This window comes from Tamandua tetradactyla, chromosome 5, assembly GCF_023851605.1.
Source record: "Tamandua tetradactyla isolate mTamTet1 chromosome 5, mTamTet1.pri, whole genome shotgun sequence".
NCBI lineage: Eukaryota > Metazoa > Chordata > Mammalia > Pilosa > Myrmecophagidae > Tamandua > Tamandua tetradactyla.
The window spans coordinates 131,749,217-131,775,294 of NC_135331.1; the positions used below are offsets into that span (position 1 = coordinate 131,749,217).

General features: G+C 34.8%; 1 protein-coding gene across 6 annotated transcripts in view; it reads right to left on the reverse strand.

The window, feature by feature from the left end:
• FILIP1 (filamin A interacting protein 1) overlaps positions 1-26,078 on the reverse strand; it is a 396,243-nt gene that overhangs the window by 314,771 nt on the left and 55,394 nt on the right. For 3 of the 6 annotated variants that reach the window (XM_077162252.1, XM_077162251.1, XM_077162254.1), the window contains one exon: positions 12,963-13,065. The exons of 2 other annotated variants lie outside the window; for them this stretch is intronic. The gene's annotated coding sequence lies outside the window, so the exon portion shown is untranslated. Of the gene's footprint in view, positions 1-12,962; positions 13,066-14,262; positions 14,363-26,078 lie in introns of those variants that run through there. One more of the 6 variants, XM_077162255.1, reaches the window with a different exon arrangement.

Consider the following 26,078-nt stretch of genomic DNA (forward strand, 5'->3'; position numbering starts at 1 on the left):
AAGCATATATAACTTTTTTGCATATATGTACATGTAAATATTGCTGGGAAAAACAATGGCTTTTATTATGTTTCCAAAAGGGGTCTATGACCCCTACCCCCCAAAAATGTTAAGAACCACTTCCCTGGGGAGAAATGTTCTAAGACAACTACAGGGAATGAATACTTAAAACCATCAAAAAACTGATAGTGATTATTTGACCACTTATAAATTCTTAATTTCAAAATATTACTTATGTTCATTATTTAAACAGTATTGGAAGTTAAATCTCTAAATATAAACGTGCTTGTCAGTAGAAAAATATAATTATTGGTTAGGGCAGTTTAAAGGGGATTTTCTTTTTTACAAAATATTTATCTATTATAATGACAATTAAGATTCACAAATATGAACATTCCATTTATATTATACTGACTTTGTATCTTTTAGCATCAAGAATATTTTCCTTTTTCTTAAAACATTAATTGAGATTTTAAAACCTGTATTATAATTGATGAAAACACAATAAAATCACTACTCTGTGACAGAGTTCATAAAAAGAACCTATCATAATGCAGGTAAATTGAGCTTGAATTGAGTCCACCATGAAAATATTTAATCTTAATTGTGTAGCTTTTGTAAACTTAAAATCTTGAACACAGGTACCCAATTAAACACAGCAGATTGAAAATATACAATTTACTGACTCTCCCTCCTGAAATCTCACTAAAATGACAGTAAACAGATATTGTAAACCACAAGGAGAAAGAGAATGTGAAAAAAAAAAACAAACATAGCAACAAGATTTTGGAGGTTGGAAAGCAGATGGATGAGTTGTAATTGACTTAACAAACCAGAGAATACTAAAACCTAAGCAGACAAAAGGGAAATCCAGAAACAGACTGCAGAATCCCAGTAATGCTCAGAAAATTGAGGCATCAAGAACTTCTGAAAGTCAGAGTCGATACAGATTGATCTTAAAACAGAGGACTAATCAAAAAGCTGTAAATGTACTCTTTCATATGCCTCCCCTAACACCCAAGCTACTGACCCCTATCCTAGCAGACAACTAAAGATTTGCTCTCCAGAGAAACTGAAACAGAGAGACTCTGAACTTAGGGTCACAAGATTAAATGCAGGGTGATCAAATGAAAATTAACTTACTGAAAGGTGTAACTTCTGACTCCTACTCCCTAAGAGAATTGAGCATTTCACCTTACCCAACAGAAATTAATGAAGATTCTGACATCAGGCTCTGCCAGATGACCTTACAATAGAGTTTGCTTGTTGACTAGTTCCCATATACACCCAGAAATACAAACCAACTTCTCACTGCCTTACTGTTCAATATAAACAGAGGACCAAGAATTACTAGATATTTGAGGAAAAATCTCTAACAAAAAGATAGTAATGAAAAAAGAAGTAAAAAGCACTTGGGATAATACAAAATATGCAGAAAGCAGATTAAAACATTGAAGACTTTAAAAAAGTTTCTGAGAAATTAAAAACAACTTTCTCTTCTGCCCATGACAGAATAACTAGTCCTGAGCTAGCCTTCCCACCATTCAAAAGAAAACTATACATCTGGGCATGATATATCAAGCAGTTGTTTTCAGATGTTGGACAGCAAGAACACAGAACTATGATCCCTGATACAAGGGAATACATGAGTTAAGTGACTCCCATGATTGACTAAACTTTCCTTTCAAAATGCTTTCCAGTACGGGCCATGGTGGCTCAGCAGGCAGAGTTCTCACCTGCCATGCCAGAGACCTGGGCTCGATTCTAGGTGCCAGCCCATGCAAAAAAAAAAATGCTTTCCATATCACCTCATAGAAAGGTAGGGGTCGAGCAGAACACAGAAGTCTCACTAGGTTGAGGAGGCAGAGACCTGTATTCAGGTCTGCAGAAGCAGCTGAATTTGTGTGACAGGAAACTGGAAAAGAGGGAGAAATCTAGAGAATAAGCTCCATAAATCTGCATCAGGAACTTTTAAGATATTGGGCAAATACTAATCCAAGGTGAAACAATATAGAGGCTGGCAGAGACCAGCTACTGGACAGCTGTAAACTCAATGGAGATTCTAGAGTTGGCATAATCTGGGAGTTTCAACATGCCAGACTGGACACATTTCATTGAACACCCTAGGCATTTAACTGAGACTGCAGAAAGTTCACATTTTAGAAATAGGGATATTCTAGCTATAGAGTAAGCGTTAATGTAGACCCACCCAACCACATTTAAAATTTTATCCACCTTGTATTAGTATTTGGCCTCAAAAGAATCAAGTTCATTTGGCAAGTAAATTTCACTACCTGCAAAAACAAAATTTCAATCCTCTTCAAAGGAAGAAGACAAAATACAGATTCACAACAATGTAGCAGCCACAATACCCAGAACAAAATAAAAAATTCCTAGACATACAATGAAGCCATAAACATTACCTGTAAGCAATATATAAAAACTAATGATTAAAATAAAATAATGGGGTTGTCATATGATCAATATGTTGCTCAGTATATACCTGGAGAAACTGAGTGTGGGGACATGAATGGACATTTGCACATTGCTGTCTATGATGCCAGTGTTCATGATCCACAATGGATGGAGGTGGCCTAAGGGTACAATGACTGGGGGATGGAAGGGGGAACTATGGTTTATACATAGCATGGACTACCGAGCAGCCACAAGAAGGAATGAAGTTGTGAGGCACACAACTAGGTGAATGAACGTTAAAGAGTGTATGTTGAATGAAATGTCAAAAACAAAAGACAAATATTATCATGCCTCACTCATATGGACTAACTGTAATATAAAAAGTTGGTGAACTGAAGTCAACAGCATGGGTTATCAGGTTGCAGTATATTGTAAAGGGTTCTAGATTGTATATTCCTATAGCAGTCACTTATATTCAGAAGTTGTAACTGTTATTTCTGAATTCTGAGATACTGAGCTGTTTGTATAACCTGAGCAGTCCCAGAAACTTTGCATATTTATTTGAAACCTGAAACTCAGAATTAGAGCTCTGAAGCTAGGAAAGTCAGCAGTACCCTATGCAGGAACTGTTTAGAAAGTTGAAAAAGGGATCAGACTTCAAGTAGAGACATGAATGAAGCTGATCTGGATGGGACTAAGTTAAATCAGAATACAGGATAAAGGATGATATCGTCCGTATTTTAAAACTTCAACTTCTGTGTGGGAATAAAGGGAGACATGTTTATCTGGTGCAAAATTTCTATTTTGGGTAGTGCATTCCTAATTTCACTTGTATGGTCAGTTTAGTTGAACACCATAAGTACAGGAAGTCTTGAATAAGGTGTTGGTTTGTACAGGTTAGAATGATGTCCCATATATCCCAGAGTAATCTGGGCAGTGAATAAAGAAGTATTTGCAAGGTCCCCTTGGGGCACTGGGGAGAAAGGAGGAAATATTCAACTTCCCCATTAGGAGAATTTCAGATAGTCTCACAATGGCCAAAAGGCACATGAAAAGATGTTCAACTCCCCTGGCTATTAGGGAAATGTGAATCAAAACCACAATGAGGCATCATCTCACACCCACTGGAATGGCCATGATCAATAAAACAGAAAATGACAAATGCTGGGGAGGATGTGGAGAAAGAGGCACACTTATACACTGTTGATGGGAATGTCAAATGGTACAACCGCTGAGGAAAGCAGTTTGGTGGTTCCTCAGGAAGTTAAGTATAGAACTGCCATATGATCTAGGAATACCATTTCTGGGTATCTACTCAGAGGACATGAGGGCAAGTACACAAATGGACATTTGCACACCAATGTTTATAGCAGCATTATTTACAATTGCCAAGAGATGGAAACAGCCAAAATGTCCATCAACAGACCAGTGGCTTAATAAGCTGTGGTATATACATATGATGGAATATTATGCAAATAAACGTATGAAGTATGTAACAAACAATATGGATGGAGCTTGAGGACATTATGCTGAGTGAGATTAGCCAGAAACAAAGGACAAATACTGTATGGTCTCACTAATATGAACTAACATTAATGAATGAACTTGAAGAATTTCAGTTAAGAACAGAGACCATCAGGAGATAGAAATAGGGTAGATATTGTGTAATTGGAGCTGAAGGGATACAGATTGGGCAACAGGACTGATTGTAAAAATTCAGAAATGGATAGCACAATACTACCTAACTGTAATACAATAATGTTAATACATTGAATGAAGCTGAATGTGAGAATGATAGAGAGAGGAGGGCTGGGGGCACAAATGAAATCATAAGGAAAGATAGATGATCAAGACTGAGATGGTATAATCTAGGAATGCCTAGAGTGTATAATGATAGTGACTAAATGTACAAATTAAAAAACGCTTTTGCATGAGGAAGAACAAAGGAATGTCAATATTGCAGGGTGTTGAAAATTGATGGTAATTCATGTTTTAAAACTTTAACTTATAGGGTGGGCCACAGTGGCTCAGCAGGTAAGAATGCTTGCCTGCCATGCCCGAGGACCCGGGTTTGATTCCCAGTGCCTGCCCATGTAAAAAACAAACAAACAAACAAAAAAACTTTAACTTATGTGTGAGACTAAAGCAAAAAGTGCTTATTTGATACAAAATTTATATTTTGACTAGTGCATTTCCTAATATAACTTATATGGACAATTTAATTGAACACCATAAGTACACGGAACCTTGAGTAGGGCATGAGATTTTGTAGTTTTGTCCAGAGTGATGCCCTGATAAATCCCAAAGTGACTTGAACACTGAATAAAAAGGTATTTGCAAATTCCCCTTGGGGGAATGGTGAGAAACAGGGAAAATTCAACTTCCCCATTTGGAGAAGGCCTGATATTCTCACAAGCAGTGAGGACAACAAAATCAATAGGCTAAACCTTCAATCCTGGGGTTTGTTCACATGGAACTTATCCCCACAAAAGACAGGTTAAGTTTACTTAAAATCAGGCCGAAGAGTCACCCCCAGAGAACCTCTTTTGTTGCTCAGATGTGGCCCATCTTTCAGCCAACATGGAAAGCAAACTCACTGCCCTCTCCCATCTACGTGGGACATGAATCCCAGGGGTGTAAACCTCCCTGGTGATATGGGACAGAAATCCTAGAATGAGCTGGGACTCAACATCAAAGGGATTGAGAAAACCTTCTTGACTGAAAGGGGGAAAAGAGAAATGAGAAAAACAAAGTATTGGTGACTGAGAGATTTCAAATAGAGTTGAGGTTATCCTGGAGGTTAGTCTTATGCATTATATAGATAACCCCTTTTTAGTTTAAGGTGTATAGAGAGGCTAGAGGGAAGTGTCTGAAACTGTAGAGCTGTGTTCCAGCAGCCATATTTCTTTATGATGATTGTATAATGATATAGCTTTCACAAAGTGACTGTGTGATTGTGAAAACCTTGTTCTGGTGCTCCGTTTATGTGCAGTATAGACAGATGAGTAAAAAATATGTATTAATAAGAAAATCAATTAATGTAATACACCATATCAACAAATCAAAGCAGAAAAATCACATGATCATCTCAATCGATGCAGAGAAGGCATTTGACAAGATTCAACATCCTTTCCTGCTGAAAACACTTCAAAAGATAGGAATACAAGGGAATTTCCTTAAAATGATAGGGGGAATATATGAAAAACCCACAGCTAATATCATCCTCAATGGGGAAAAATTGAAAACTTTCCCCCTAAGATCAGGAACAAGACAAGGATGTCCACTATCACCACTATTATTCAACATTGTGTTGGAGGTTCTAGCCAGAGCAATTAGACAAGAAAAAGAAATACAAGGCATCAAAATTGGAAAGGAAGAAGTAAAACTATCACTGTTTGCAGACGATATGATACTATACATCGAAAACCCAGAAAAATCCACAACAAAACTACTAGAGCTAATAAATGAGTACAGCAAAGTAGCAGGCTACAAGATCAACATTCAAAAATCTGTAGCATTTCTATACACTAGTAATGAACAAGCGGAGGGGGAAATCAAGAAACGAATCCCATTTACAATTGCAACTAAAAGAATGAAATACATAGGAATAAATTTAACTAAAGAGACAAAAAACATATATAAAGAAAACTACAAAAAACTGTTAAAAGAAATCACAGAAGACCTAAATAGATGGAAGGGCATACCGTGTTCATGGATTGGAAGACTAAATATAGTTAAGATGTCAATCCTACCTAAATTGATTTACAGATTCAATGCAATACCAATCAAAATCCCAACAACTTATTTTTCAGAAATAGAAAAACCAATAAGCAAATTTATCTGGAAGGGCAGGTTGCCCCGAATTGCTAAAAACATCTTGAGGAAAAAAAACGAAGCTGGAAGTCTTGCACTGCCTGACTTTAAGGCATATTATGAAGCCACAGTGGTCAAAACAGCATGGTATTGGCATAAAGATAGATATATCAACCAATGGAATCGAATAGAGTGCTCAGATATAGACCCTCTCATCTATGGACATTTGATCTTTGATAAGGCAGTCAAGCCAACTCACCTGGGACAGAACAGTCTCTTCAATAAATGGTGCCTAGAGAACTGGATATCCATATGCAAAAGAATGAAAGAAGACCCGTATCTCACACCCTATACAAAAGTTAACTCAAAATGGATCAAAGATCTAAACATTAGGTCTAAGACCATAAAACAGTTAGAGGAAAATGTAGGGAGATATCTTATGAATCTTACAATTGGAGGCGGTTTTATGGACCTTAAACCTAAAGCAAGAGCACTGAAGAAGGAAATAAATAAATGGGAGCTCCTCAAAATTAAACACTTTTGTGCATCAAAGAACTTCATCAAGAAAGTAGAAAGACAGCCTACACAATGGGAGACAATATTTGGAAATGACATATCAGATAAAGGTCTAGTATCCAGAATTTATAAAGAGATTGTTCAACTCAACAACAAAAAGACAGCCAACCCAATTACAAAATGGGAAAAAGACTTGAACAGACACCTATCAGAAGAGGAAATACAAATGGCCAAAAGGCACATGAAGAGATGCTCAATGTCCCTGGCCATTAGAGAAATGCAAATCAAAACCACAATGAGATATCATCTCACACCCACCAGAATGGCCATTATCAACAAAACAAAAAATGACAAGTGCTGGAGAGGATGCGGTGAAAGAGGCACACTTATCCACTGTTGGTGGGAATGTCAAATGGTGCAACCACTGTGGAAGGCAGTTTGGCGGTTCCTCAAAAAGTTGAATATAGAATTGCCATACGACCCAGCAATACCATTGCTGGGAATCTACTCAAAGGACTTAAGGGCAAAGACACAAACAGACATTTGCACACCAATGTTTATAGCAGCGTTATTTACAATTGCAAAGAGATGGAAACAGCCAAAATGTCCATCAACAGACGAGTGGCTAAACAAACTGTGGCATATACATACGATGGAATATTATGCAGCTTTAAGACAGGATAAACTTATGAAGCATGTAATAACATGGATGGACCTAGAGAACATTATGCTGAGTGAGTCTAGCCAAAAACTAAAAGACAAATACTGTATGGTCCCAATGATGTGAATCGACATTCGAGAATAAACTTGGAATATGTCATTGGTAACAGAGTCCAGCAGGAGTTAGAAACAGGGTAAGATAATGGGTAATTGGAGCTGAAGGGATACAGACTGTGCAACAGGACTAGATACAAAAACTCAAAAATGGACAGCACAATAATACCTAATTGTAAAATAATCATGTTAAAACACTGAATGAAGCTGCATCCGAGCTATAGGTTTTTGTTTTGTTTTGTTTTGTTTTTACTATTATTGCTTTTATTTTTTTCTCTATATTAACATTCTATATCTTTTTCGGTTGTGTTGCTAGTTCTTCTAAACCGATGCAAATGTACTAAGAACGATGATCATGCATCTATGTGATGATGTTAAGAATTACTGATTGCATATGTAGAATGGTATGATTTCTAAAAAAAAAAAAAAAGTGATTGATGTTAAAAAAATATGTATTAAAATAAATAAATAATAGGGGGAACAAATGTTAAAATAAATTGGGTAGAAGGAAATGAAATAAATTTGGTAGTGGTCAATGAGAGGGAGGGGTAAGAGGTATGGACGTATGAATTTTTTCTTTTTTCTTTGCATTTCTTTTTCTGGAGTGATGTAAATGTTCTGAGAAATGACCATGATGATGAATATACTATGTGATGATATTATGAGCCACTGATTGCATACCAAGTATGAAATGTTCATACACTAAGAATGTTCACATTGTATGTTGATTGATATTATTAATAAAAATTTTTTTAAAAATCCATCATCCTTACTTGATAAAAACCTCAGAAAACTAGGAATAGAAGGAAACTTCCTCAACATCATAAAGGGCATATATGAAAAAACCGACATTTAATATCATATTCAATGATGCAAGATTAAAACTTTCCTTTTAAGATTAGGAACAAAATGAGGATGCCTACTGTCACTGCTGTTATTCAACACTTTACTGCAAGTTCTAGCCAGAGCAATTCGGCAAGAAAAAGAAATAAAAGACATCCAAAAAGAAGTAAAAGGCATCCAAGTTGGAAACAGAGGAGTAAAACTTTCCTTTTTTGCAGATGACATGATCCTGATATGTAGAAAATCCTGAAAAGTCCACAACAAAGCCACTAGAGATAATAAATGAATTCAGCAAAGTGGCAGGATACAAGATCAACAAGCAAACATCAGTGTTGTTTCTAAACAACAGTAATGAACAATTTGAAGAGGATATTAAGAAAAAAATCCATTTACAATAGCCACTGAAATCATCAAAAATCTAGGAAGAAAATTAACCAAGGATGTAAAGGAATTAAACACAGAAAACTACAAAACATTGCTAAAAGAAATTGAAAAAGACCTAAATAAATGGAAGGATATGCGTGTTCATGGGTTGGAAGGCTAAATATTTTAAGATGTCAATTCTACCCACAGCAATTTATAGATTCAATGTAATCCCAACCAAAATTTCAACAACCTTCTTTGCAGAAATGGAAAAGTCAATTATCAAATTCATATGGAAGGTTAAGGGGCACTGAATGACCAAAATCATCTTTAGAAAGAAGAACAGAGTTGGAGGACTCATACTTACAGCTTTAATACCTATTACAAAGTTACAGTGATCAAAACAGCATGGTACTGGCACAAGAACAGACATAGAGACCGACAAAATCAAATAAGATTCAGAAATAAACCTTCGTAACTATCAACAATGGATTTTTGACAAAGGTACAACATCCACTAGGAGGGAATGAGTAGTCTTCAACAAACGCTGGTGAGAAAACTAGATATCCATATGTGTTCTAGTTTGCTAGATGCTGGAATGCAACACACCAGAGATGGAGTGACTTTTAATGAAAGGGGATTTATTTCATTAGTTCTTCAGAGGAAAGGCAGCTAACTTTCATCTGAGGTTCTTTCTTATGTGGGAAGGCACAGGGTGATCTCTGCTGGCCTTCTCTCCAGGCCTCTGGGTTCCAATAACTTTCCCCGGGGTGATTACTTTCTGCACCTCCAAAGGCCTGGGCTGAGCTGCAAGGGCTGAGATGAGGTATGCTGAGCTGCTTGGGCTGTGCTACATTAAGCTCTCTCATTTAAGCACCAGCCAATTAAACCAAACATCAGCCATTGCAGCAGATACACCTCCTAGCAGACTACAGATGTAATCAGCAACAGATGAGGTTCACACACCATTGGCTAATGTCCACAGCAATAGATCTAGGCACCTTCCCCTGGCCAAGTTGACAACTGACTCTAACTACCACATGTCCACCCTTGTCAACCTGGCAACTACATGCATCACCTTAAACAATATTTAGGTACAAAAAATTCTCTTCTGGCTGTGGATCTATGAATCTCAAAACAAGTTATCTGGAGCCAATATGCAAAGGAAGACATTAACGGGATACAAGTTTTCATTTCCATAGGGAGAAACTGGAAGGAACAAAAGGGTCACAAGACCCACACAGTTCTGAAAAACTGCAGGGCAAAGACCATTGGATTTCAAAGTCTGAAAGTCATTTATCTTTCAGCTTTAGAAAGTGGCAGTCTCAACCTTTTCGAGGGCCTATGCAGTGGCCCGCCTCTTTCTGAATCAAATTCAGGGAACATTGAGGAGACCACCTTTATTCAGTTCCACTCTCTCCAGGCATTGGCGCCACACCTGGGCTCTCTGCCATTTCCGGGGCACACGCTCAACCCCTTAATATGGTGGCAGCCAGCCTCTCCCCAATCCCCAAGGAGCATATGTATCTTCTCAAAGGCCTGAGGCGGCACAACTCTTCCACTGCAATAAGATGGGAGACTCATCCTCTGTCCTCAGGGCAAACTCAACTTCTCCATGTATATGGGTGGATCCACTCTCCTGGCTGAGGTTTCTTGGCTTCAGACCTGAGATTCCATGGCTCTCACTCTGCAAACTCCAATTTGTCCCTTTTGTGTTCCCCTTTGTCCAGATTGGCAGTGGTTCCTTTTACAGCAACAGTTTCTTCAAGCACTCCAGGACTTCTCCATCATCCTCTTCACAGTTCCTCCAAAATCTTCCCGTTAGCCATCCAACTTTTCCGACATATCTGGCATTTGCAAACTGCAACAGCACCCCACTACTGGTACCAAGTTGTATTAGTTAGGGTCTCTACAGAAACAGAATCAAGAGGGAACACTCGCAAATATAAAATTTATAAAAGTGTCTCACATGACCATGGGAACGCAGAGTCCAAAATCCACAGGGCAGGCTGTGAAGCTGACAATTCTGATGGAAGGTCTGGATGAACTCCACAGGAAAGGTTCACCAGCCGAAGCAGGAAGAGCGCCTGTCTCCTTTGAATTCTCCTTAAAAGGCTTCCAGTGATTAGATTAAGCATCACTCATTGCAGAAGACATTCCCCTTGGCTGATTACAAATTAAATCATCTGTGAATACAGCTGATATATCATTATTTAATTCTATGAAATGTCCTCATTGCAACAGACAGGCCAGCACTTGCCCAACCAGACAAACAGGTACGACCACTTGGCCAAGTTGACACATGAACCTGACCACGACAATATGCAAAAGAATGAAGGGGTACCCCTACCATACAACATATACAAAAATTAAGTCAAAATCAATCAAAGACCTTAATATACGAATCAAAATTACAAAAGTCCTGGAAGAAAACAGAGGGAAGCATCTTCAGGACCTTGTGTTAGGCAATGGTTTCATAGACCTTACCCACAAGTATGAATAACAAAGGAAAAATGATAAATAGGACTTCATCAAAATTATAAACTTTTGTGCATCATAGGACTTTATTGTGAAAGTAAAAAGACAACCTACAGAATGGGGGAACATTTGGACACATATCCAATAAGAGTTTAATATCTAGAATACATAAAGAAACCCTATAGCTCAATTACAAAATGACAACCCAATTTAAAAATGGGTGAAAAGATGAACAGACATTTCTCCAAGGTGTATAAATGCTCAATAAGCACATGAAGAAATACTCAACATCATTTAGCCATTAAAGAAATGCAAATCAAAACCATAATGATATACGATTTCATACACACTAGAATAGTGTGATGGTTAAGTTCATGCATTAATTTGGCTAGTTACGGTGTCCATTTGTTTGGCCAAGCAAGCCCTGGCCTGATTGTGTCTGTAAGGATATTTCATGGATTTCAATCATCAGTAAGTTGATTGCATCTATGGGTGATTACATCTACAATCAACAAAGATTACCTTCAGCACTGAGAAAAGTATCATACAGTCAGTTTAAGGCCTTAAAAGGAGAACTGATGAGTTCCACAGTCAGAAGGAAGAATTTCCATGTCTACTTCAGCCAGTCAACTTCTTCAAGGAATTTTGTGGCATGACCTACAGAATTTGGACTTGCCAATTCCCACAGAAGTATGAGACAATTTCTAAGATAAATATAATATTTACATTACATATATATCCTGTTGGCTCTGTTTCCTTGGAGAACCTTGACTAATATAAATGGCTACCAGTTTTTTAATTTAAAAAAAAGTGGAAAATTAGTGTTAGAGAGGATATGGAGAAATTGGAACATTACTTTCATTCCTTCATTATTGGTGAGAATGTAAAATGGTGTATCTGGAAAGCAGTTTGGTGGTCCCCCAGAAAATTAAGTATAAAATTACCATAAAATCCAGCAATACCTAGGAGAATTGAAAACAGGTACTCAAATATTTGTACACTGATGTTCATAGTGGCATTATTCACAATTGCCAAGAGATGAAACCAATTCATGTGTCCAACAACAAATGAATGGATAAACAAAATGTGTTATATATACATATATATATATATATATACAATGGAATATTATTCAGTCATAAAAGGGAATAAAGTTCTGATTCATGTGACAACATGGAAGAATTTTGAAGACATAGTTAGTGAAATAAGCCAGACATGAAAACACAAATATTATATGATCTCACTGATAGGAAATAATCAGATTAAGCAAATTCACGGAGAGTCAAAAACTAGAATACAGGCTACCAGGGCTGGGTTGAGGGTATGGAATGTAGAATTAAGGTTTAATTGGTGCAGAATTTCTGTTTAGGTGATACAAAGATTTGGTAATGGATTGTGGTGATGGTAGCACAACAGTGTGCATATAATTAACATCATTGAATTGAATATTTGTATGTTGTTAAAAGGGAAATTTTTAAGTTATTACTAGAAGAAATTTAGGGAAAAAAACAGTATAGGACTGTACAACACAAACTGTAAACCTAATGTAAACTATGGCCCATACTGAACAGTACAATTATAATAATATTCTTTCATCAATTGTAACAAAGATACCATACTAATGCAAATTATTCATAATAGGGGAGTATATGGGAACTCTGTATTTTCTGCATGATTTTTCTGTAAACCTCCAACTTCTCTAAAATAAAATTTTATTCATAAAATCAAACTATGGTCACAATGAGTACTAAAACTCTTACCAAGTCCTGGTTGTTTATATTCTGAACTCATTCTGCAGGATAGCTCCTATGTGCTCAAGAATGTCACCTAGCATTTTCTTCCTTCAAGTATTTTGAAGTTAACCTTTAACAGAGCATATACAGATCAGTAATAATTATGTATTTCTTTTACTTCTGCTTTTAGAACATAATCCCCCCCAAATGAACTTTAGCTTAAATTTATTTACTTCACCAGATAGAATATTATTATGACTCTTTATTTCTTTTATACATTTCTTTGTTTCATTGATCTAGAGAGACATATTATAAAGGATTCAGAATTCAAAAAAATTAATAGTGTTAGCAAAACCTATCTGCCAGGGGCTGACTCCTTACAGAAGTAAAGAAAGCATTACTCTAAATACAAACCAAAAAAACTAGGCAACCAAAAAACAATTTCCAGCTCAAATTTAAACAAATAAATTATAAAAAGAAAAGAAGTATAGCCAAGGTGTAATACACCTATAAGGTTATATTAATTTAAACACTAAAAATTGAGCTAACAAAAAGTATTAAATAACAAAAATGGTGGAAGAATGAAAAGAGAGAAAATGTATGTGAGTGTGATAGTGTATGTGGGTAAGCTAATTCTCATCATCTATATTGCAATACATAGAAAAAAAACTTCAAAATCAAGAAAAAGAATCATTATTAAATTTAGATAAAGCAGAAAAATATTGGAAAAACTTGAAGATATAAAAGTACTTGCTCTAGAGAGCAAACTCTTTGATGGAAGTGGTGGAGCAGTAGACTGCTATTTTTCACTCACTATATAGAACTATTTGTCTATTTTTTTAATTGCCACATACATCTATGACTTAGATTTTTTAATTAATTGCATTTAATTACTGAATATAATTTTAAATTAACCAAGCTCCAGCAGTGAATTAGGTAGACTTTGATTTTTCTGTTTTGTCTATAATAATTAGATTGTATATCATATATTCCAAAAATTAAATTATACACCTTTTTAAATATGCTAACCATAAATTATCTTTATAACCTGTTTATATTGTTTATGGAAGTCTCTAAAATGTAATATTATTATATAGAAGCAAATACTACTTTTAAAATCGATAATTTTTCAAAACACTGTAACAAAACAAGCAAAAACTACTTGCTTTAGACAATATGAAATTAATTAATCAAGAAGAGAAATTACTCATTATAATATTAAGATTCAGGTCAAACTTTATTTTTTGACTCATTCACAATAGGTAATTCACTGAAAAAAAAAAAAAGCTTAGGCGGATACAATTATAGTTCAGTGGTGAATTCTCACCTGCTATGTGGGAGTCCTGGTTTTGATTCCTGGTCCATGCACTTTCCAAAAAACAAAGAAACAAGCAAAACAAACAAAAATTCAACAAATGGTGCTGCAATAACGGGATACTCACATGGAAAAATAATGAAATGTGACCCCACCACATAGTATACAAAAAAAAAAGCTTATATTTTTCTAACCTCTTACAAATGAAGATAGGAATGAATAAAGGAAAGGAAATGTTTCAGGTAGTACAAATTCCTGAGTGTAGGCCAGTTAATGAAAATGCAGAATTAGAGAAATCTTCCTGCCATCCTATCCCAGCCCATTGTTCTTCTCTACCTTAAGAGTCAAGCCTCAGTCAATTAGAATTAAAACAGAAGCTATTAGCCAAGAAGAGCTAGTGTATTCCTTTCCCAAATGCTGCTCTCAAACAATAGAATAAAACTGTATAAGTCCCAAAATTTTACATAGATTAGGTTACTAATGCTGGAATTTGACTTATTGCCAGAATTCTGGAGTCATCAGAAGTCCTATTTATTCATAAATCTAATTCATCATCCCATTGTTTTCTTAAAAAAACAAAATACCCTAACTCATTCTTTCTTATTCTCTCCCCTCTCTTCCTATTTCTTTTCCTTCCCACTTCTATTTCCTTCCTTTACCATTCCTTCTCTTTTTTTCTCTCTTTCCCTTTTGGTACAAGGTTACAATAAAGTGAAAGGAATCAATGGTGTGCTCACTGATACCCAAAATGCAGGGGTGGTAGTGGGGATCATAATGGGGAAGGTGAACAGAGATGGTAAGTGATGGTGCCAGTGAAATTAGGAGATTTTTACAATAAGGAAATAAGTAACTGGAGAAAATGAGTAAATATTTTTCAAATAACAATGTTAGATTTCTCACTATTAGAGAAGGTATTTACCATATGAAAAGGGGTAAGACCAAAAAAGAACCTTGGAGTTTTGGGTTGGAATTTGAGGTATCAGTATGAACGCATGGTATTAAAGATTTTCTTCAATAGAGCTATCTTCAGACTATTTCTTCTTCAGTGGGCAATGAACCCACTGGTACTTTTGACAGTGCTATGGAGATTTCAGCTACATAGGAAAGGGTAAAAGATAATTTTCTTTTTGTTTTCGCTTAAAATCATGAACTAAAATTAAAGACTAAAAGAAAAATAATACCTTAACTAGAAATTTAATTTTAAAAGAAAGCAAAATGATAAAAAATTTATTTTATACTAAAATTGTCCAGAGAACATAAAAATCAATCAAATAAAATATACTTGTTATATATAAAGTATATTTAATACTTCAGTATATATGTAACATGTAAGAAAATATATTTCAGTACATATGTCATGCCATGGCAAATAGGAAAAGAAGGCTGCAGACTGAGTACAGGAAAAAACCTCCAGTAGAAAACAATGTTCTGACTGACAGTAAAATCACACAGCTGGTGCCATTTGGAGAATGAAAGAGGAAAACATTTTAGAAACATAGTGATTTTTTTTAAAGCACTCAAAAAAACTACCATTTCTTAAAAAAATCTCTTGCAATGTGATGCCTCATGTTCTCATTTTTCCCCATGGATTTAATAATTCTAATTGTTTCCAATGGAATTTTTATTTTAGAACGTGAAAAACACAATACTGAGAATCAAATAGCTTGATTAGGTGAAAATAGAAAACAGAGAGGGAGAAATATCCCTACCAGTAATTAAAACATGTTATATATAACATTTTTTTTAGCTGTTGTAGTAGCATGGAATAAAAGACTACTAATGAATAAAACAGAGAGCACACAAACAGGCTTTGTTATAGGACTTAATATAAAAGAGGGAAAAAGGTGAAAATATTCAACAGATTATGACAATTAATGAGTTTTGAGAAAAAGGACAATTTACGTATTCACCTCACCCTTTATTTCCAAATAAAATCCAAATAGCTTGAATTGAATATTAGAATCTTAAAACTCAAAACCAAAGGAAACAGGGGCAAATACATAACTATGTGATTATACAAAGAGCCATTGATTGTACACTTAGGATGGATTGTATGGTGTGTGAATAAAACTGTTTAAAATAAAATAAAGCAAAAAAACTAAAGAAGAATAGGAAAGCAAATATTTTTCAAACATCTGATGAAACTTATTAAGCATATAAGCAACATAATATCAACAATATAAAAATGTTACATGTATGCACCTAGAAAAATTAAACAAAATATAAAACTAATTAATAAACTGAGAAGATACTTTTAGCAGCAAAGATGACATGCAAAGAAAAGAGCTATTTCTTTACTTTATAGAAAGGTCACACAATTCAATAAGAAACCACAAATGAACAATGATATCAACTAGTAATTCTCAAAGGAAGAAATAAAAGTAACTAATTAAAAGGTAGATTTAAAAAATCAAAGAACTGCTAATTTAAACAAAGCCACTTCTACATCAAAAACCAAAATAATATTTGTGGTAGACTCTTACACTGGAAACCCCTAGTGAACATGCTTTCCTATATTCACGCCCTTGTGTAGTCCCCCAACATTCACCGTGGCCATGTGACTTGCTTTGGTTTATGAGATATTAGCAAGAATGATGCAAGCAGAGACTCGATACAGATTTGATCAAGACTGGTCTTCTAGAACACTCCCTTTTAGAAATCATCAGCTATCCTGGAAAGAATACCGAGCTGGACCACTGATGAGGCTGTGTGGAGAGAGACCCTGAAAGATAGAGGTAATCTTGGGAATTCTATCCCCAGCTGAGCTCCTGGATGAATGAAGCTACATGAGTGAGCTCAGCTATACCATTTGTAACAGAGCCTCCCAGTTAACTCATAGAATTATGATATATATTAAATGTTGTTTTATGTCACTATGTTTCTGGGTAGTTTGTCACAGAGTGGTAGATAATTTAGATAATATTTTTTTCCATACTACCAAAGGACAGATTAATAAAAAGATTCAAAATTCTGGTAGAGAAGTAAATTGGTGCATTACAATATTTAGTAAGTAATTTGGCAATATGTTTCAACAACTTTAAAAATATTCAAACCCTTTGAACTCAGTAATTTCACTTCTAGGAATATGATCATAGAAAAAATACTAAAACTAGAGGGAGATATATATATATACAAAGATGTTCATTGCCTTATTATATATTGAGAAACAAAAACATCCATCTTCACATTGCTTTACCATTCCATTATGTTCCCTAAGATGGTTTTATTATTCCACTGTCTTCATCAATGTTATTTTACTTCTCCAAGGCACTCTTGGAGGATAAAATTTGGAAATAACTTCATTATTCATTTCTGGAACATCCTGAAACTTATTTAAACGAATATCAGACCACCCAACTTTTCAATAGATAACATCAAATAACTGTTTCTTTCTTCCAGATTCTCTTCAAACCCCTAGCCTTAAAACCATGGCCTTGCTGGGCCTACAATCGATCCTAAATCATTGTATCATGACTCTTACCCTGTCTTAGTCAAGCTACCTTATTGAAAGCCCATCTTAAATCAGACCCCAATAAAGCCTTATCAATATCCCAACTTTGACTTCACACTTCCAACATGCTACCAAGATTCTGCCAAGGTAGTGATCTCCTTTACTGTAGTAAGCAATAAAATTCAGCTTTGCTTCATCAGCAGGTTATCTTGGTGCTATTTTGGGGAGTCAGCACTAGACAGTATGAAAGCAAAAAGATTGGAAATAGTATGCTTAGTAAATGACTATTAAAGAAAAGTTATTAAATAAAATGTACATTTTTTTAAGTAATAGAGAAACACAAGATAAGTGGGAAATGCTTAGGTTCTAATGTTACACTAAATATAACAAACCTGTATTTATAATATGATTTCAGCTATAGGTTCCAGTTAAGAAACAAAGGAGGGAAGATAAGGAGAAAGGGAAGAAGGGAAAGAGGGAGGCAGCACGGTAGGGAGGGAAGGAAAGAATTGTTCAATGTTTGCCTTTGAGTGTTGGAGCTATAGGGTCGTTTTTTCCTACATTTCTTACCTTCAAATTTTCTTTAATGAGTAATTTTATAATAATGAAAAAGATTTTATAAACAAATTATTGGGAAACATTTTAAAAAACAATATTAGCTAAAAATAAGGATTGATGCTATTCCCCAGTTTTGCATTCAAAGGATACAATAATTTCTATGGTATGTGAATTGGAGAAATGTAATTTTTGCAATGCTTTCTCTTAGGCTACTGAAGCGTTCCAGGGCCATCAACAATCAAATCAGATGATTCTAGTCTGAAGACTACTGCTGAAGAAAGATCCTCAATGGTAAATGAGGAAAACTGCAGGATTTTTAGGCAGACAGTGTGATGGTTTGGAACTGTATGCACACCAGAAAATCATGTTCTTAAAGCTAATCCATTCTGTGGGTGTAAACCTGTCATAAGTAGGACTTTTTGATGAGGTTACTTCAGTTAAAGCATGGCCCAAGGTGGATCATAGTCCTCTCGCGTGGAGTCCTTTATAAAAGGGATGAATATACATATATGGAGAGAGAGAAAGTCAAGGAAGCAAGAAGCTGAAAGACAAAAAAAAGGAAATGACGAGCAGATGCCACCATGTGCCTTGCTATGCAGAGAGGACCCAAGGATTACCAGCAGCTGCTCTTCTGGAAGAAAATATCACTTTGATGGTGCCTTGATCTCAGACCCTCAAACTGTAAGCTAATAATTTCCCATTGTTTAAAGCCAATCCATTTTATGGTATCTGCTTTGAACAGTCAAGCAAACTAAAGCAAATACACTTCTCTGAATCTTCTTACATGTTAAGAAAGATGGTTTCTGAATCCCCATAAATAACACGGCCTCTCTTATTGTCTCGTATATGTGACAAAATTAAAATTATTTGCATGAGGGTTGCACAGATTCTTCCTTTCCTTACCCTTCCCCTAACTGCTTCCACAAACTTTCAGATACTGTCTACTTAAGCTTCTTCCTTCCCCCCTTACAAGGGAAGAAGAAAGACCTAAAAAACGGAAAAAAAAAAAACTACAGTCTTCACAGGGCTACATGTTTCTGGAAGTACCTGATACGAGTTTTCAGAAGCGGGGGCAGAATGACAATCGAGGATCTGAGAAGGTGTGGAAATGGAGAGCATTCTTTTAGAGTAAGGAATGAGAGATTCCTGGGAGTTTCAAAATGCTGGAGATAGAAGCAGACAGGGGATTGTAAAAAGAGTTTCCATGGGCTAGTTAATTGGGCTCCCTTAAATTTTTGAGAGAGAGATGAATCAAGAGGAATTTCCACTTAGCATAATATTTCCTTTTACTTTTTTTATTAGAGAAGTTGTAGGTTTACAGAAAATCATGTAAAAAATATAATGTTATCATATAGAATGTTGACACTGTGCATTAGTGTAGTCTTTGTTATATTGATGAAAGAATATGAAAATATTACTAACTATAGTCCATAGTTTGCATTAGGTGTATTTTTCCCATATACCATCCTACTATTAACACATTGTATTAGTGTCATATATTTATTATAAGTCATGAAAGAACATTCTTATATTTGTACTATTAACCCCAGTCCATCATCTACAACAGGGTTCATTGTGTTACACAGTCCTGTGTTTTATCTTCTTTCATTCTAGTAACATATGTGACCCCAAACTCTCCCTTTCAACCACATTGACATATATAATTCAGCACAGTTAATTCCACTCACAATAATATGCTACCATCACCTACATCTATCTTCAAAACTTAAAATCAACCCAAATAGAAATTCTATTAAATTAAGCATCAGCTCCCCATTTTCTACTGCAATCTATCCCCTGGTAACCTACATTCTAGAGTCTACTCTATGAGTTTGCTTATTATAATTAGTTCATATCAAATATATAATATTTGTCCTTTTGTGCCTGGCTTATTTAACTCAGAATAATATCCACAAGATTCATCCATGTTGTCACAGGCATCATGACTTCATTTCTTCTTACTGTTGTATAATATTTCATCATGTGTATATACCACATTTTGTTTATTCATTCATTGTTTATGGATACTTGGGTTGCTTCCATCTTTTGGCAATTGTGAATAATGCCACCATGAATATTGGTGTGCAGATGTCTGTTCAAATTCCTGCTTCAGTTCTTCTGGGTATTTATCTGGTAGCAGGATTGCTGTGTCATAAGGTAATTCTATATTTAACTTTCTGAGGAACTGACAAACTATCTTCCACAGGAGCTGCACCATTTTACATTCCCATCAACAATGAATAAATGTCCCTATTTCTCCACATTCTCTCCAACACTTGTAGTTTACTTTTTTTTTTAATAGTGGCCATTCTAGAGGTGTGAAAAATCCCTTTGTAGTTTTGATTTGCATTTCCCTAATGACTAGTGATGTTGAGCATCTTTTCAAGTGCTTTTATTTGTACTTCCTTTTTGGAGAAATGTCTATTTAAGTTTATTGCCCATTTTTTAATTGAGTTGTTTGTCTTTTTATTGTTGAGTTGTAGGATTTCTTTATATATTCTGGATATCAGACCCTTATCGAATATGCAGTTTCCAAATATTTCTTCCATTGAGTAGGTTGTCTTTTCACTTTTGGGACAAAGTCCTTTGACACACAACAGTTTTTAATTTTCAAGAGGTCCCATTTATCTACTTTTTGTTTCATTGCTTGTGCTTTGGGTGTAACGTCTAAGAAACCATTGCCTAACACAAAATCCTGAAGATTCTTCCCTATATTTTCTTCTAGGATTTTTATAGTTCTGATTCTTACTTTTACATGTTTGCTTGAGTTTGAGTTCACTTTTATATATGGTTGAAAGAAGTTCTCTTTCATTATTTTGCATGTGGATATCCGGTTCTCACAGCACCATTTGCTTAAGAGACAATTCTTTCTCAATTGAGTAGACTCGGCAGCTTTGTCAAAAAACAACTGGCCATAGATCTGAGGGTCTATTTCTGAAGTCTCAATTCGATTCCATTGGTCAATATATCTATCCTTGTACCAGTGCCATGCTGTTTTTTTTTTTTTTAATTTTTTAATTTTATTTTTTTAAATACCAAAAACACCAAATAAATGCAAACATTCCTGTTTTGATCATTCCGTTCTACATATATAATCAGTAATTCACAATATCATCACATAGTTGCATATTCATCATCATGACAATTTCTTGGAACATTTACATCTATTCAGAGAAAGAAATAAAATGAAAACAGAAAAAAAATTTATACATACCATACCCCTTACCCCTCTCTTTCATTGATCACTAGCATTTCAAACTAAATTTATTTTAACATTTGTTCCCCTTATTATTTGTTTTTATCCCATATGTTCTACTCGTCTGTTGACAAGGTTGATAAAAGGAGCATCAGACACAAGGTTTTCACAATCACAGAGTCACATTGTGAAAGCTATATCATTATATAATCATCTTAAGAAACAAGTGCTATGCTGTTTTGACCACTGCAGCTTTGTAATATGCTTTGAAATCAGGAAGTGTGAGTCATCCAACTTTGTTCTTCTTTTTTCAAGATATTTTTGGCTATTTGGGGCTTGTACCATTCCAAATAAATTCGATAATTGACTTCTCCATTTCTGAAAAATAGGCTATTGGAATTTTTATTGGGATTGCATTGAATCTATAAATCATTTTGGGTAGAATTGACATCATAACAATATTTAGCCTTCCAATCAATGAACAGGTAATGTCCTTCCATTTATCCTAAATAAATTGCTTTGTAGTTTTTATGTACAAGTTGTTTACATCCTTCATTAAATTTATTCCTGGATATTTGATTCATTTAATCGCTACTATATATAGAATTTTTTTCTTGATTTCCTCTTCAGTTTGTTCATTACTAGTGTATAGAAATACCACTAATTTTTGTCTATTGATCTTGTATCCTGCCACTTTACTGAAGTTGCTTATTAGTTCTAGTACTTTTGTTGTCAGTTTGTGGGACTTTCTATATATAGGATCATGTCATCTGCAAATAGTGAAAGCTTTGTTTCTTCCTTTTCAATTTGTATAAGTTTTATTTCTTTTTCTTTTCTAATTGTTCTATTAGTACAGTGTTGAATAACAGTGGTGACAATGGGCATCCTTGTCTTCTTCCTGATCTTAGAGGGAAAGCTTTGAGTCTTTCATCATTGAATATGATATTTGCTATGTTTTTTCATATATGCTGTTTATCATGTTGAAGAAGTTTTCTTTAATTTCTATCTTTCCAGGTGTTTTTATCATGAAAGTATGCTGAATTTTATAAAAGCCTTTTATGCTCCAATTAACATGATCTTGTGGGTTTTTCCCCCTTTGTTTTATTTATATGACATATTACATTAATTGATTTTCTTATGTTGACTTATCTTTGCATACCTGAGATAAAACCCACTTGATAAAGGTATATACTTCTTTTAATATGATGCTGGATTCGATTTGCAAGTGTGTTGTTGAGGATTTTTGAACCCATATTCATTAGAAAAATTGGTCTGTAATTTTCTTTTCTTGTAGTGTCTTTATCTGACTTTAGTAGTAGAGTGATATTGGCCTCATGGAATGAGTTTGGTAGTATTACCTCCTCTTCAATTTTTTTGGAAGACTTTAAAAGCAAATTGGTATCCACTCTTCTTAGAATGTTTGGTGGAGTTCACCTATAAAGCCATCTGGCACAGTTTTTCCTTGTTGGGAGGCTTTTGATGACCATTTCAATCTTTTTACTTGTAATTGGTCTGTTTGAGGTCTTCTATTTCTTCTAGAGTTCGTGTAGGTTGTTCCTGGGTTTCTAGTAATTTTTCATTTTGTCTAGGTTGTCTAATCCATTGGCGTGTATTTGTTCATAGTATCCTCTTGTGATCCTTTTTAATTTTGTGGGGTCAGTAGTAATGTATCCCCTCTCATTTCTGATTTTTTAAATTTGCAATTTCTGTCTTTTTTCTTTGTCAGTCTAGCTAAGGGTTTGTCAATCTTAGTCACCTTTTCTAAGAACCAACTATTGGTTTTGTTATTTCTCTCTATTGTTTTATTTTTTATTGTTAATTTCATTTATTTCTGCTCTAATCTTTGTTATTTCTTTCCTTCTGCTTACTTTGGGATGAGTTTGTTGTTCTTTTCTAGTTTTTCCAGTCAAGTCTTTGAGTTTAGTTCTTTCTTTTTTGTAATGTAAGCATTTAGGGCTAAAAATTTCCTTCTCAACACTGACTTCACTGAATCCATAAGTTTTTTTTTCTTTTTAAAAGAAAGTTTTGTTTTTTTTTTACTGTGAAGCGGATATTCTCCCTTTATTTTTATTTTTTATTTTTTTATTAATTAAAAAAATTAACTAACACAACATTTAGAAATCATTCCATTCTACATATGCAATCAGTAATTCTTAATATCATCACATAGATGTATGATCATCATTTCTTAGTATATTTGCATCGATTAAAAGAAAGTTTTTATTGTTAAATATAACATATATACAAATAATAGAAAGAAAGAGCAATGATTTTCAAAGTACACTTCAACAGAATCCATAAGTTTTGATATACTGTGTTCCCCTTTTCATTCATCCTAAGATATTTACTGATTTCTCTGGTAATTTCTTTGATCCACTGATTGTTTAAGAGAGTATTATACAACTTCTATATACTTGTGGATTTTCCAGTTCTCCACCTGCTATTCATTTCCAGTTTCATTCCGTTATGTCAGAGAAGATATTTTGTATGACTTTCAATCTATCTAAATTCATTGAGATTTTTTTGTAACCCAACATGTGGTCTATCCTGAAGAATGACCCATGTGCACTTGAAAAGAATGTATATTCTGCTGTTTTGAGGTGCAATGTTCTGTATATGTCTTTTACATCTAGTTCATTTATTATATTCAAGTTCTGTTTCCTTAGTGATCCCCTCTCCAGATGTTCTATTATTGACAGAGGTGTAATTATTTTAGAGACAACTATTTCGCTCTTAGGTTTGCCACTGTTTGCTTCACTGAAGTTGGGGCACCGTTGTTAGGTGGATAAATATTCATGATTGTCATTTTTTCTTGGTGGATCACCCATCTTATTAACAGGTAAGATCCTTCTTTGTCTCTTGTAATAGCTGTTAACATCTATTTTGTCTGATATTAGTATAGCTACGTGTATTTGTTTAATGCTTCTGGAATGCAATAAAACAGAAATGTGTTGGCTTTCATAAAGGGAATTTATTAAGTTACAAGTTCACAGTTCTAAGGCCATAAAAATCTCCAAACTCCAAACTAAGGCATCAGGGAAAGTTACCTTGACTCAGAAAGGCTGGTATCTGTCACATGGGAAGGCATATGGCTGGCATCGGCTGATCCTTTTTCCCAGTGTCATTGCTTCCAGTATCTGACGCCAACAGTTTCCTCTCTAAGCATCTGTGGACTTTCACTTAGCTCCTCTGGGACACATCTCTGGGTTCCAACTTGCTTAGCATCTCATGGGAAGATGCACAGCAACATGCACTGGGCTCTGCATCTCCAGAATGTCCATGTCTAGGTATCTACCCTCTCTATCAGCACTCAAAGCATCTTCAAATGTCTGTATCTCTGAAGCAAAATATCTCCCCCTTTTAAAGGACTCCAGTAAACTAATCAAGATCCAACTTGAATGGGCAGAGTCACATCTCCATCTAATCAAAAGGCTATACCCACAATTGGGTGTGCATATCTGCAGGGATTAATCAAAAGGTCACACCTATAATTGAGTGGGTCAATCTCCATGAAAAAAAATGTAATCAAAAGTTTCCACCCTACAATATTGGATCAGGATTAAAGACATGGCTTTGCTGGGGTACACAACAGTTTCAAAGCAGCACACTCTTTTTGGGTTACTATTTGCATGGAATGTCTTTTTACATCCTTTCACCTTCATTTTATTTGTGTCTTTGGGTATGAGGTGAGTGAGTCCTCATAAACAACATATAGTTGGATCATGCTTTTTTTATCCTGCAAATCTATGACTTTTGACTGGGGAGTTTAATCCATTAACATTCAGTGTTACTACCATAAAGGCATTACCTACCTCAGCCTTTGTCCTTTGATTTTTACATGTCATATCATTTTCCTTGTCTCTCTTTTCCTTTATTACAACTTCCTTTTCTGTGTAGTTCATCTTTTGTGAAATATTGACTGATCCCTTTTCTGTGTAGTTCATCTTTTGTGAAATACTGACTGATCCCTTTCTTATTTCTGTTTCTGTGTAGTTTTTATACGTTGTAAATGCAATTTTATTGAAATATTCACATACCATATTGTCATCCAAAGTTTACAATTAGTAATTCACGGTATTGCCATATAGTTGTACATTCATCATCAAAATCAATTTTTGAACATTTCCATTACTCCAAAAACAATAAAAATAAGAATAAAATAAAAGTAAAAAGTAACACTCAAAACTTCCCATATCCCCTATCCTCTGCTATTATTTGTTTATGTTTTGTCTTTATTTTCTTATTGATCTCTCAATACACTGGCTGAAGGGAGTGTCAGTCACAGTTTTTCACAATCACATGGTCAATCCCTAAAAGCTATATAGTTTATATTCATCTTCAAGAATCAAAGCTACTGGATTACAGTTCAACAGTTTCAGGCATTTCCCTCTAGCGATTCTATTACATCCTGTGCTAGTTAGAAACTGTGTACCCCCAAAAAGCCATGTTCTTTTATCTTTACAATATTGCTGTGTGGGATCATTTTTATTGTTTCCATGGAGATGTGACCCACACAATTGTGAGTAGTACCTTTTCACTGGGGTTTCCATGGAGATGTGTCTCCTTCTATTGAAGATGGGTCACTTACTGGAGTCCTTTAAGAAGGAACCATTTGGGAAAAGC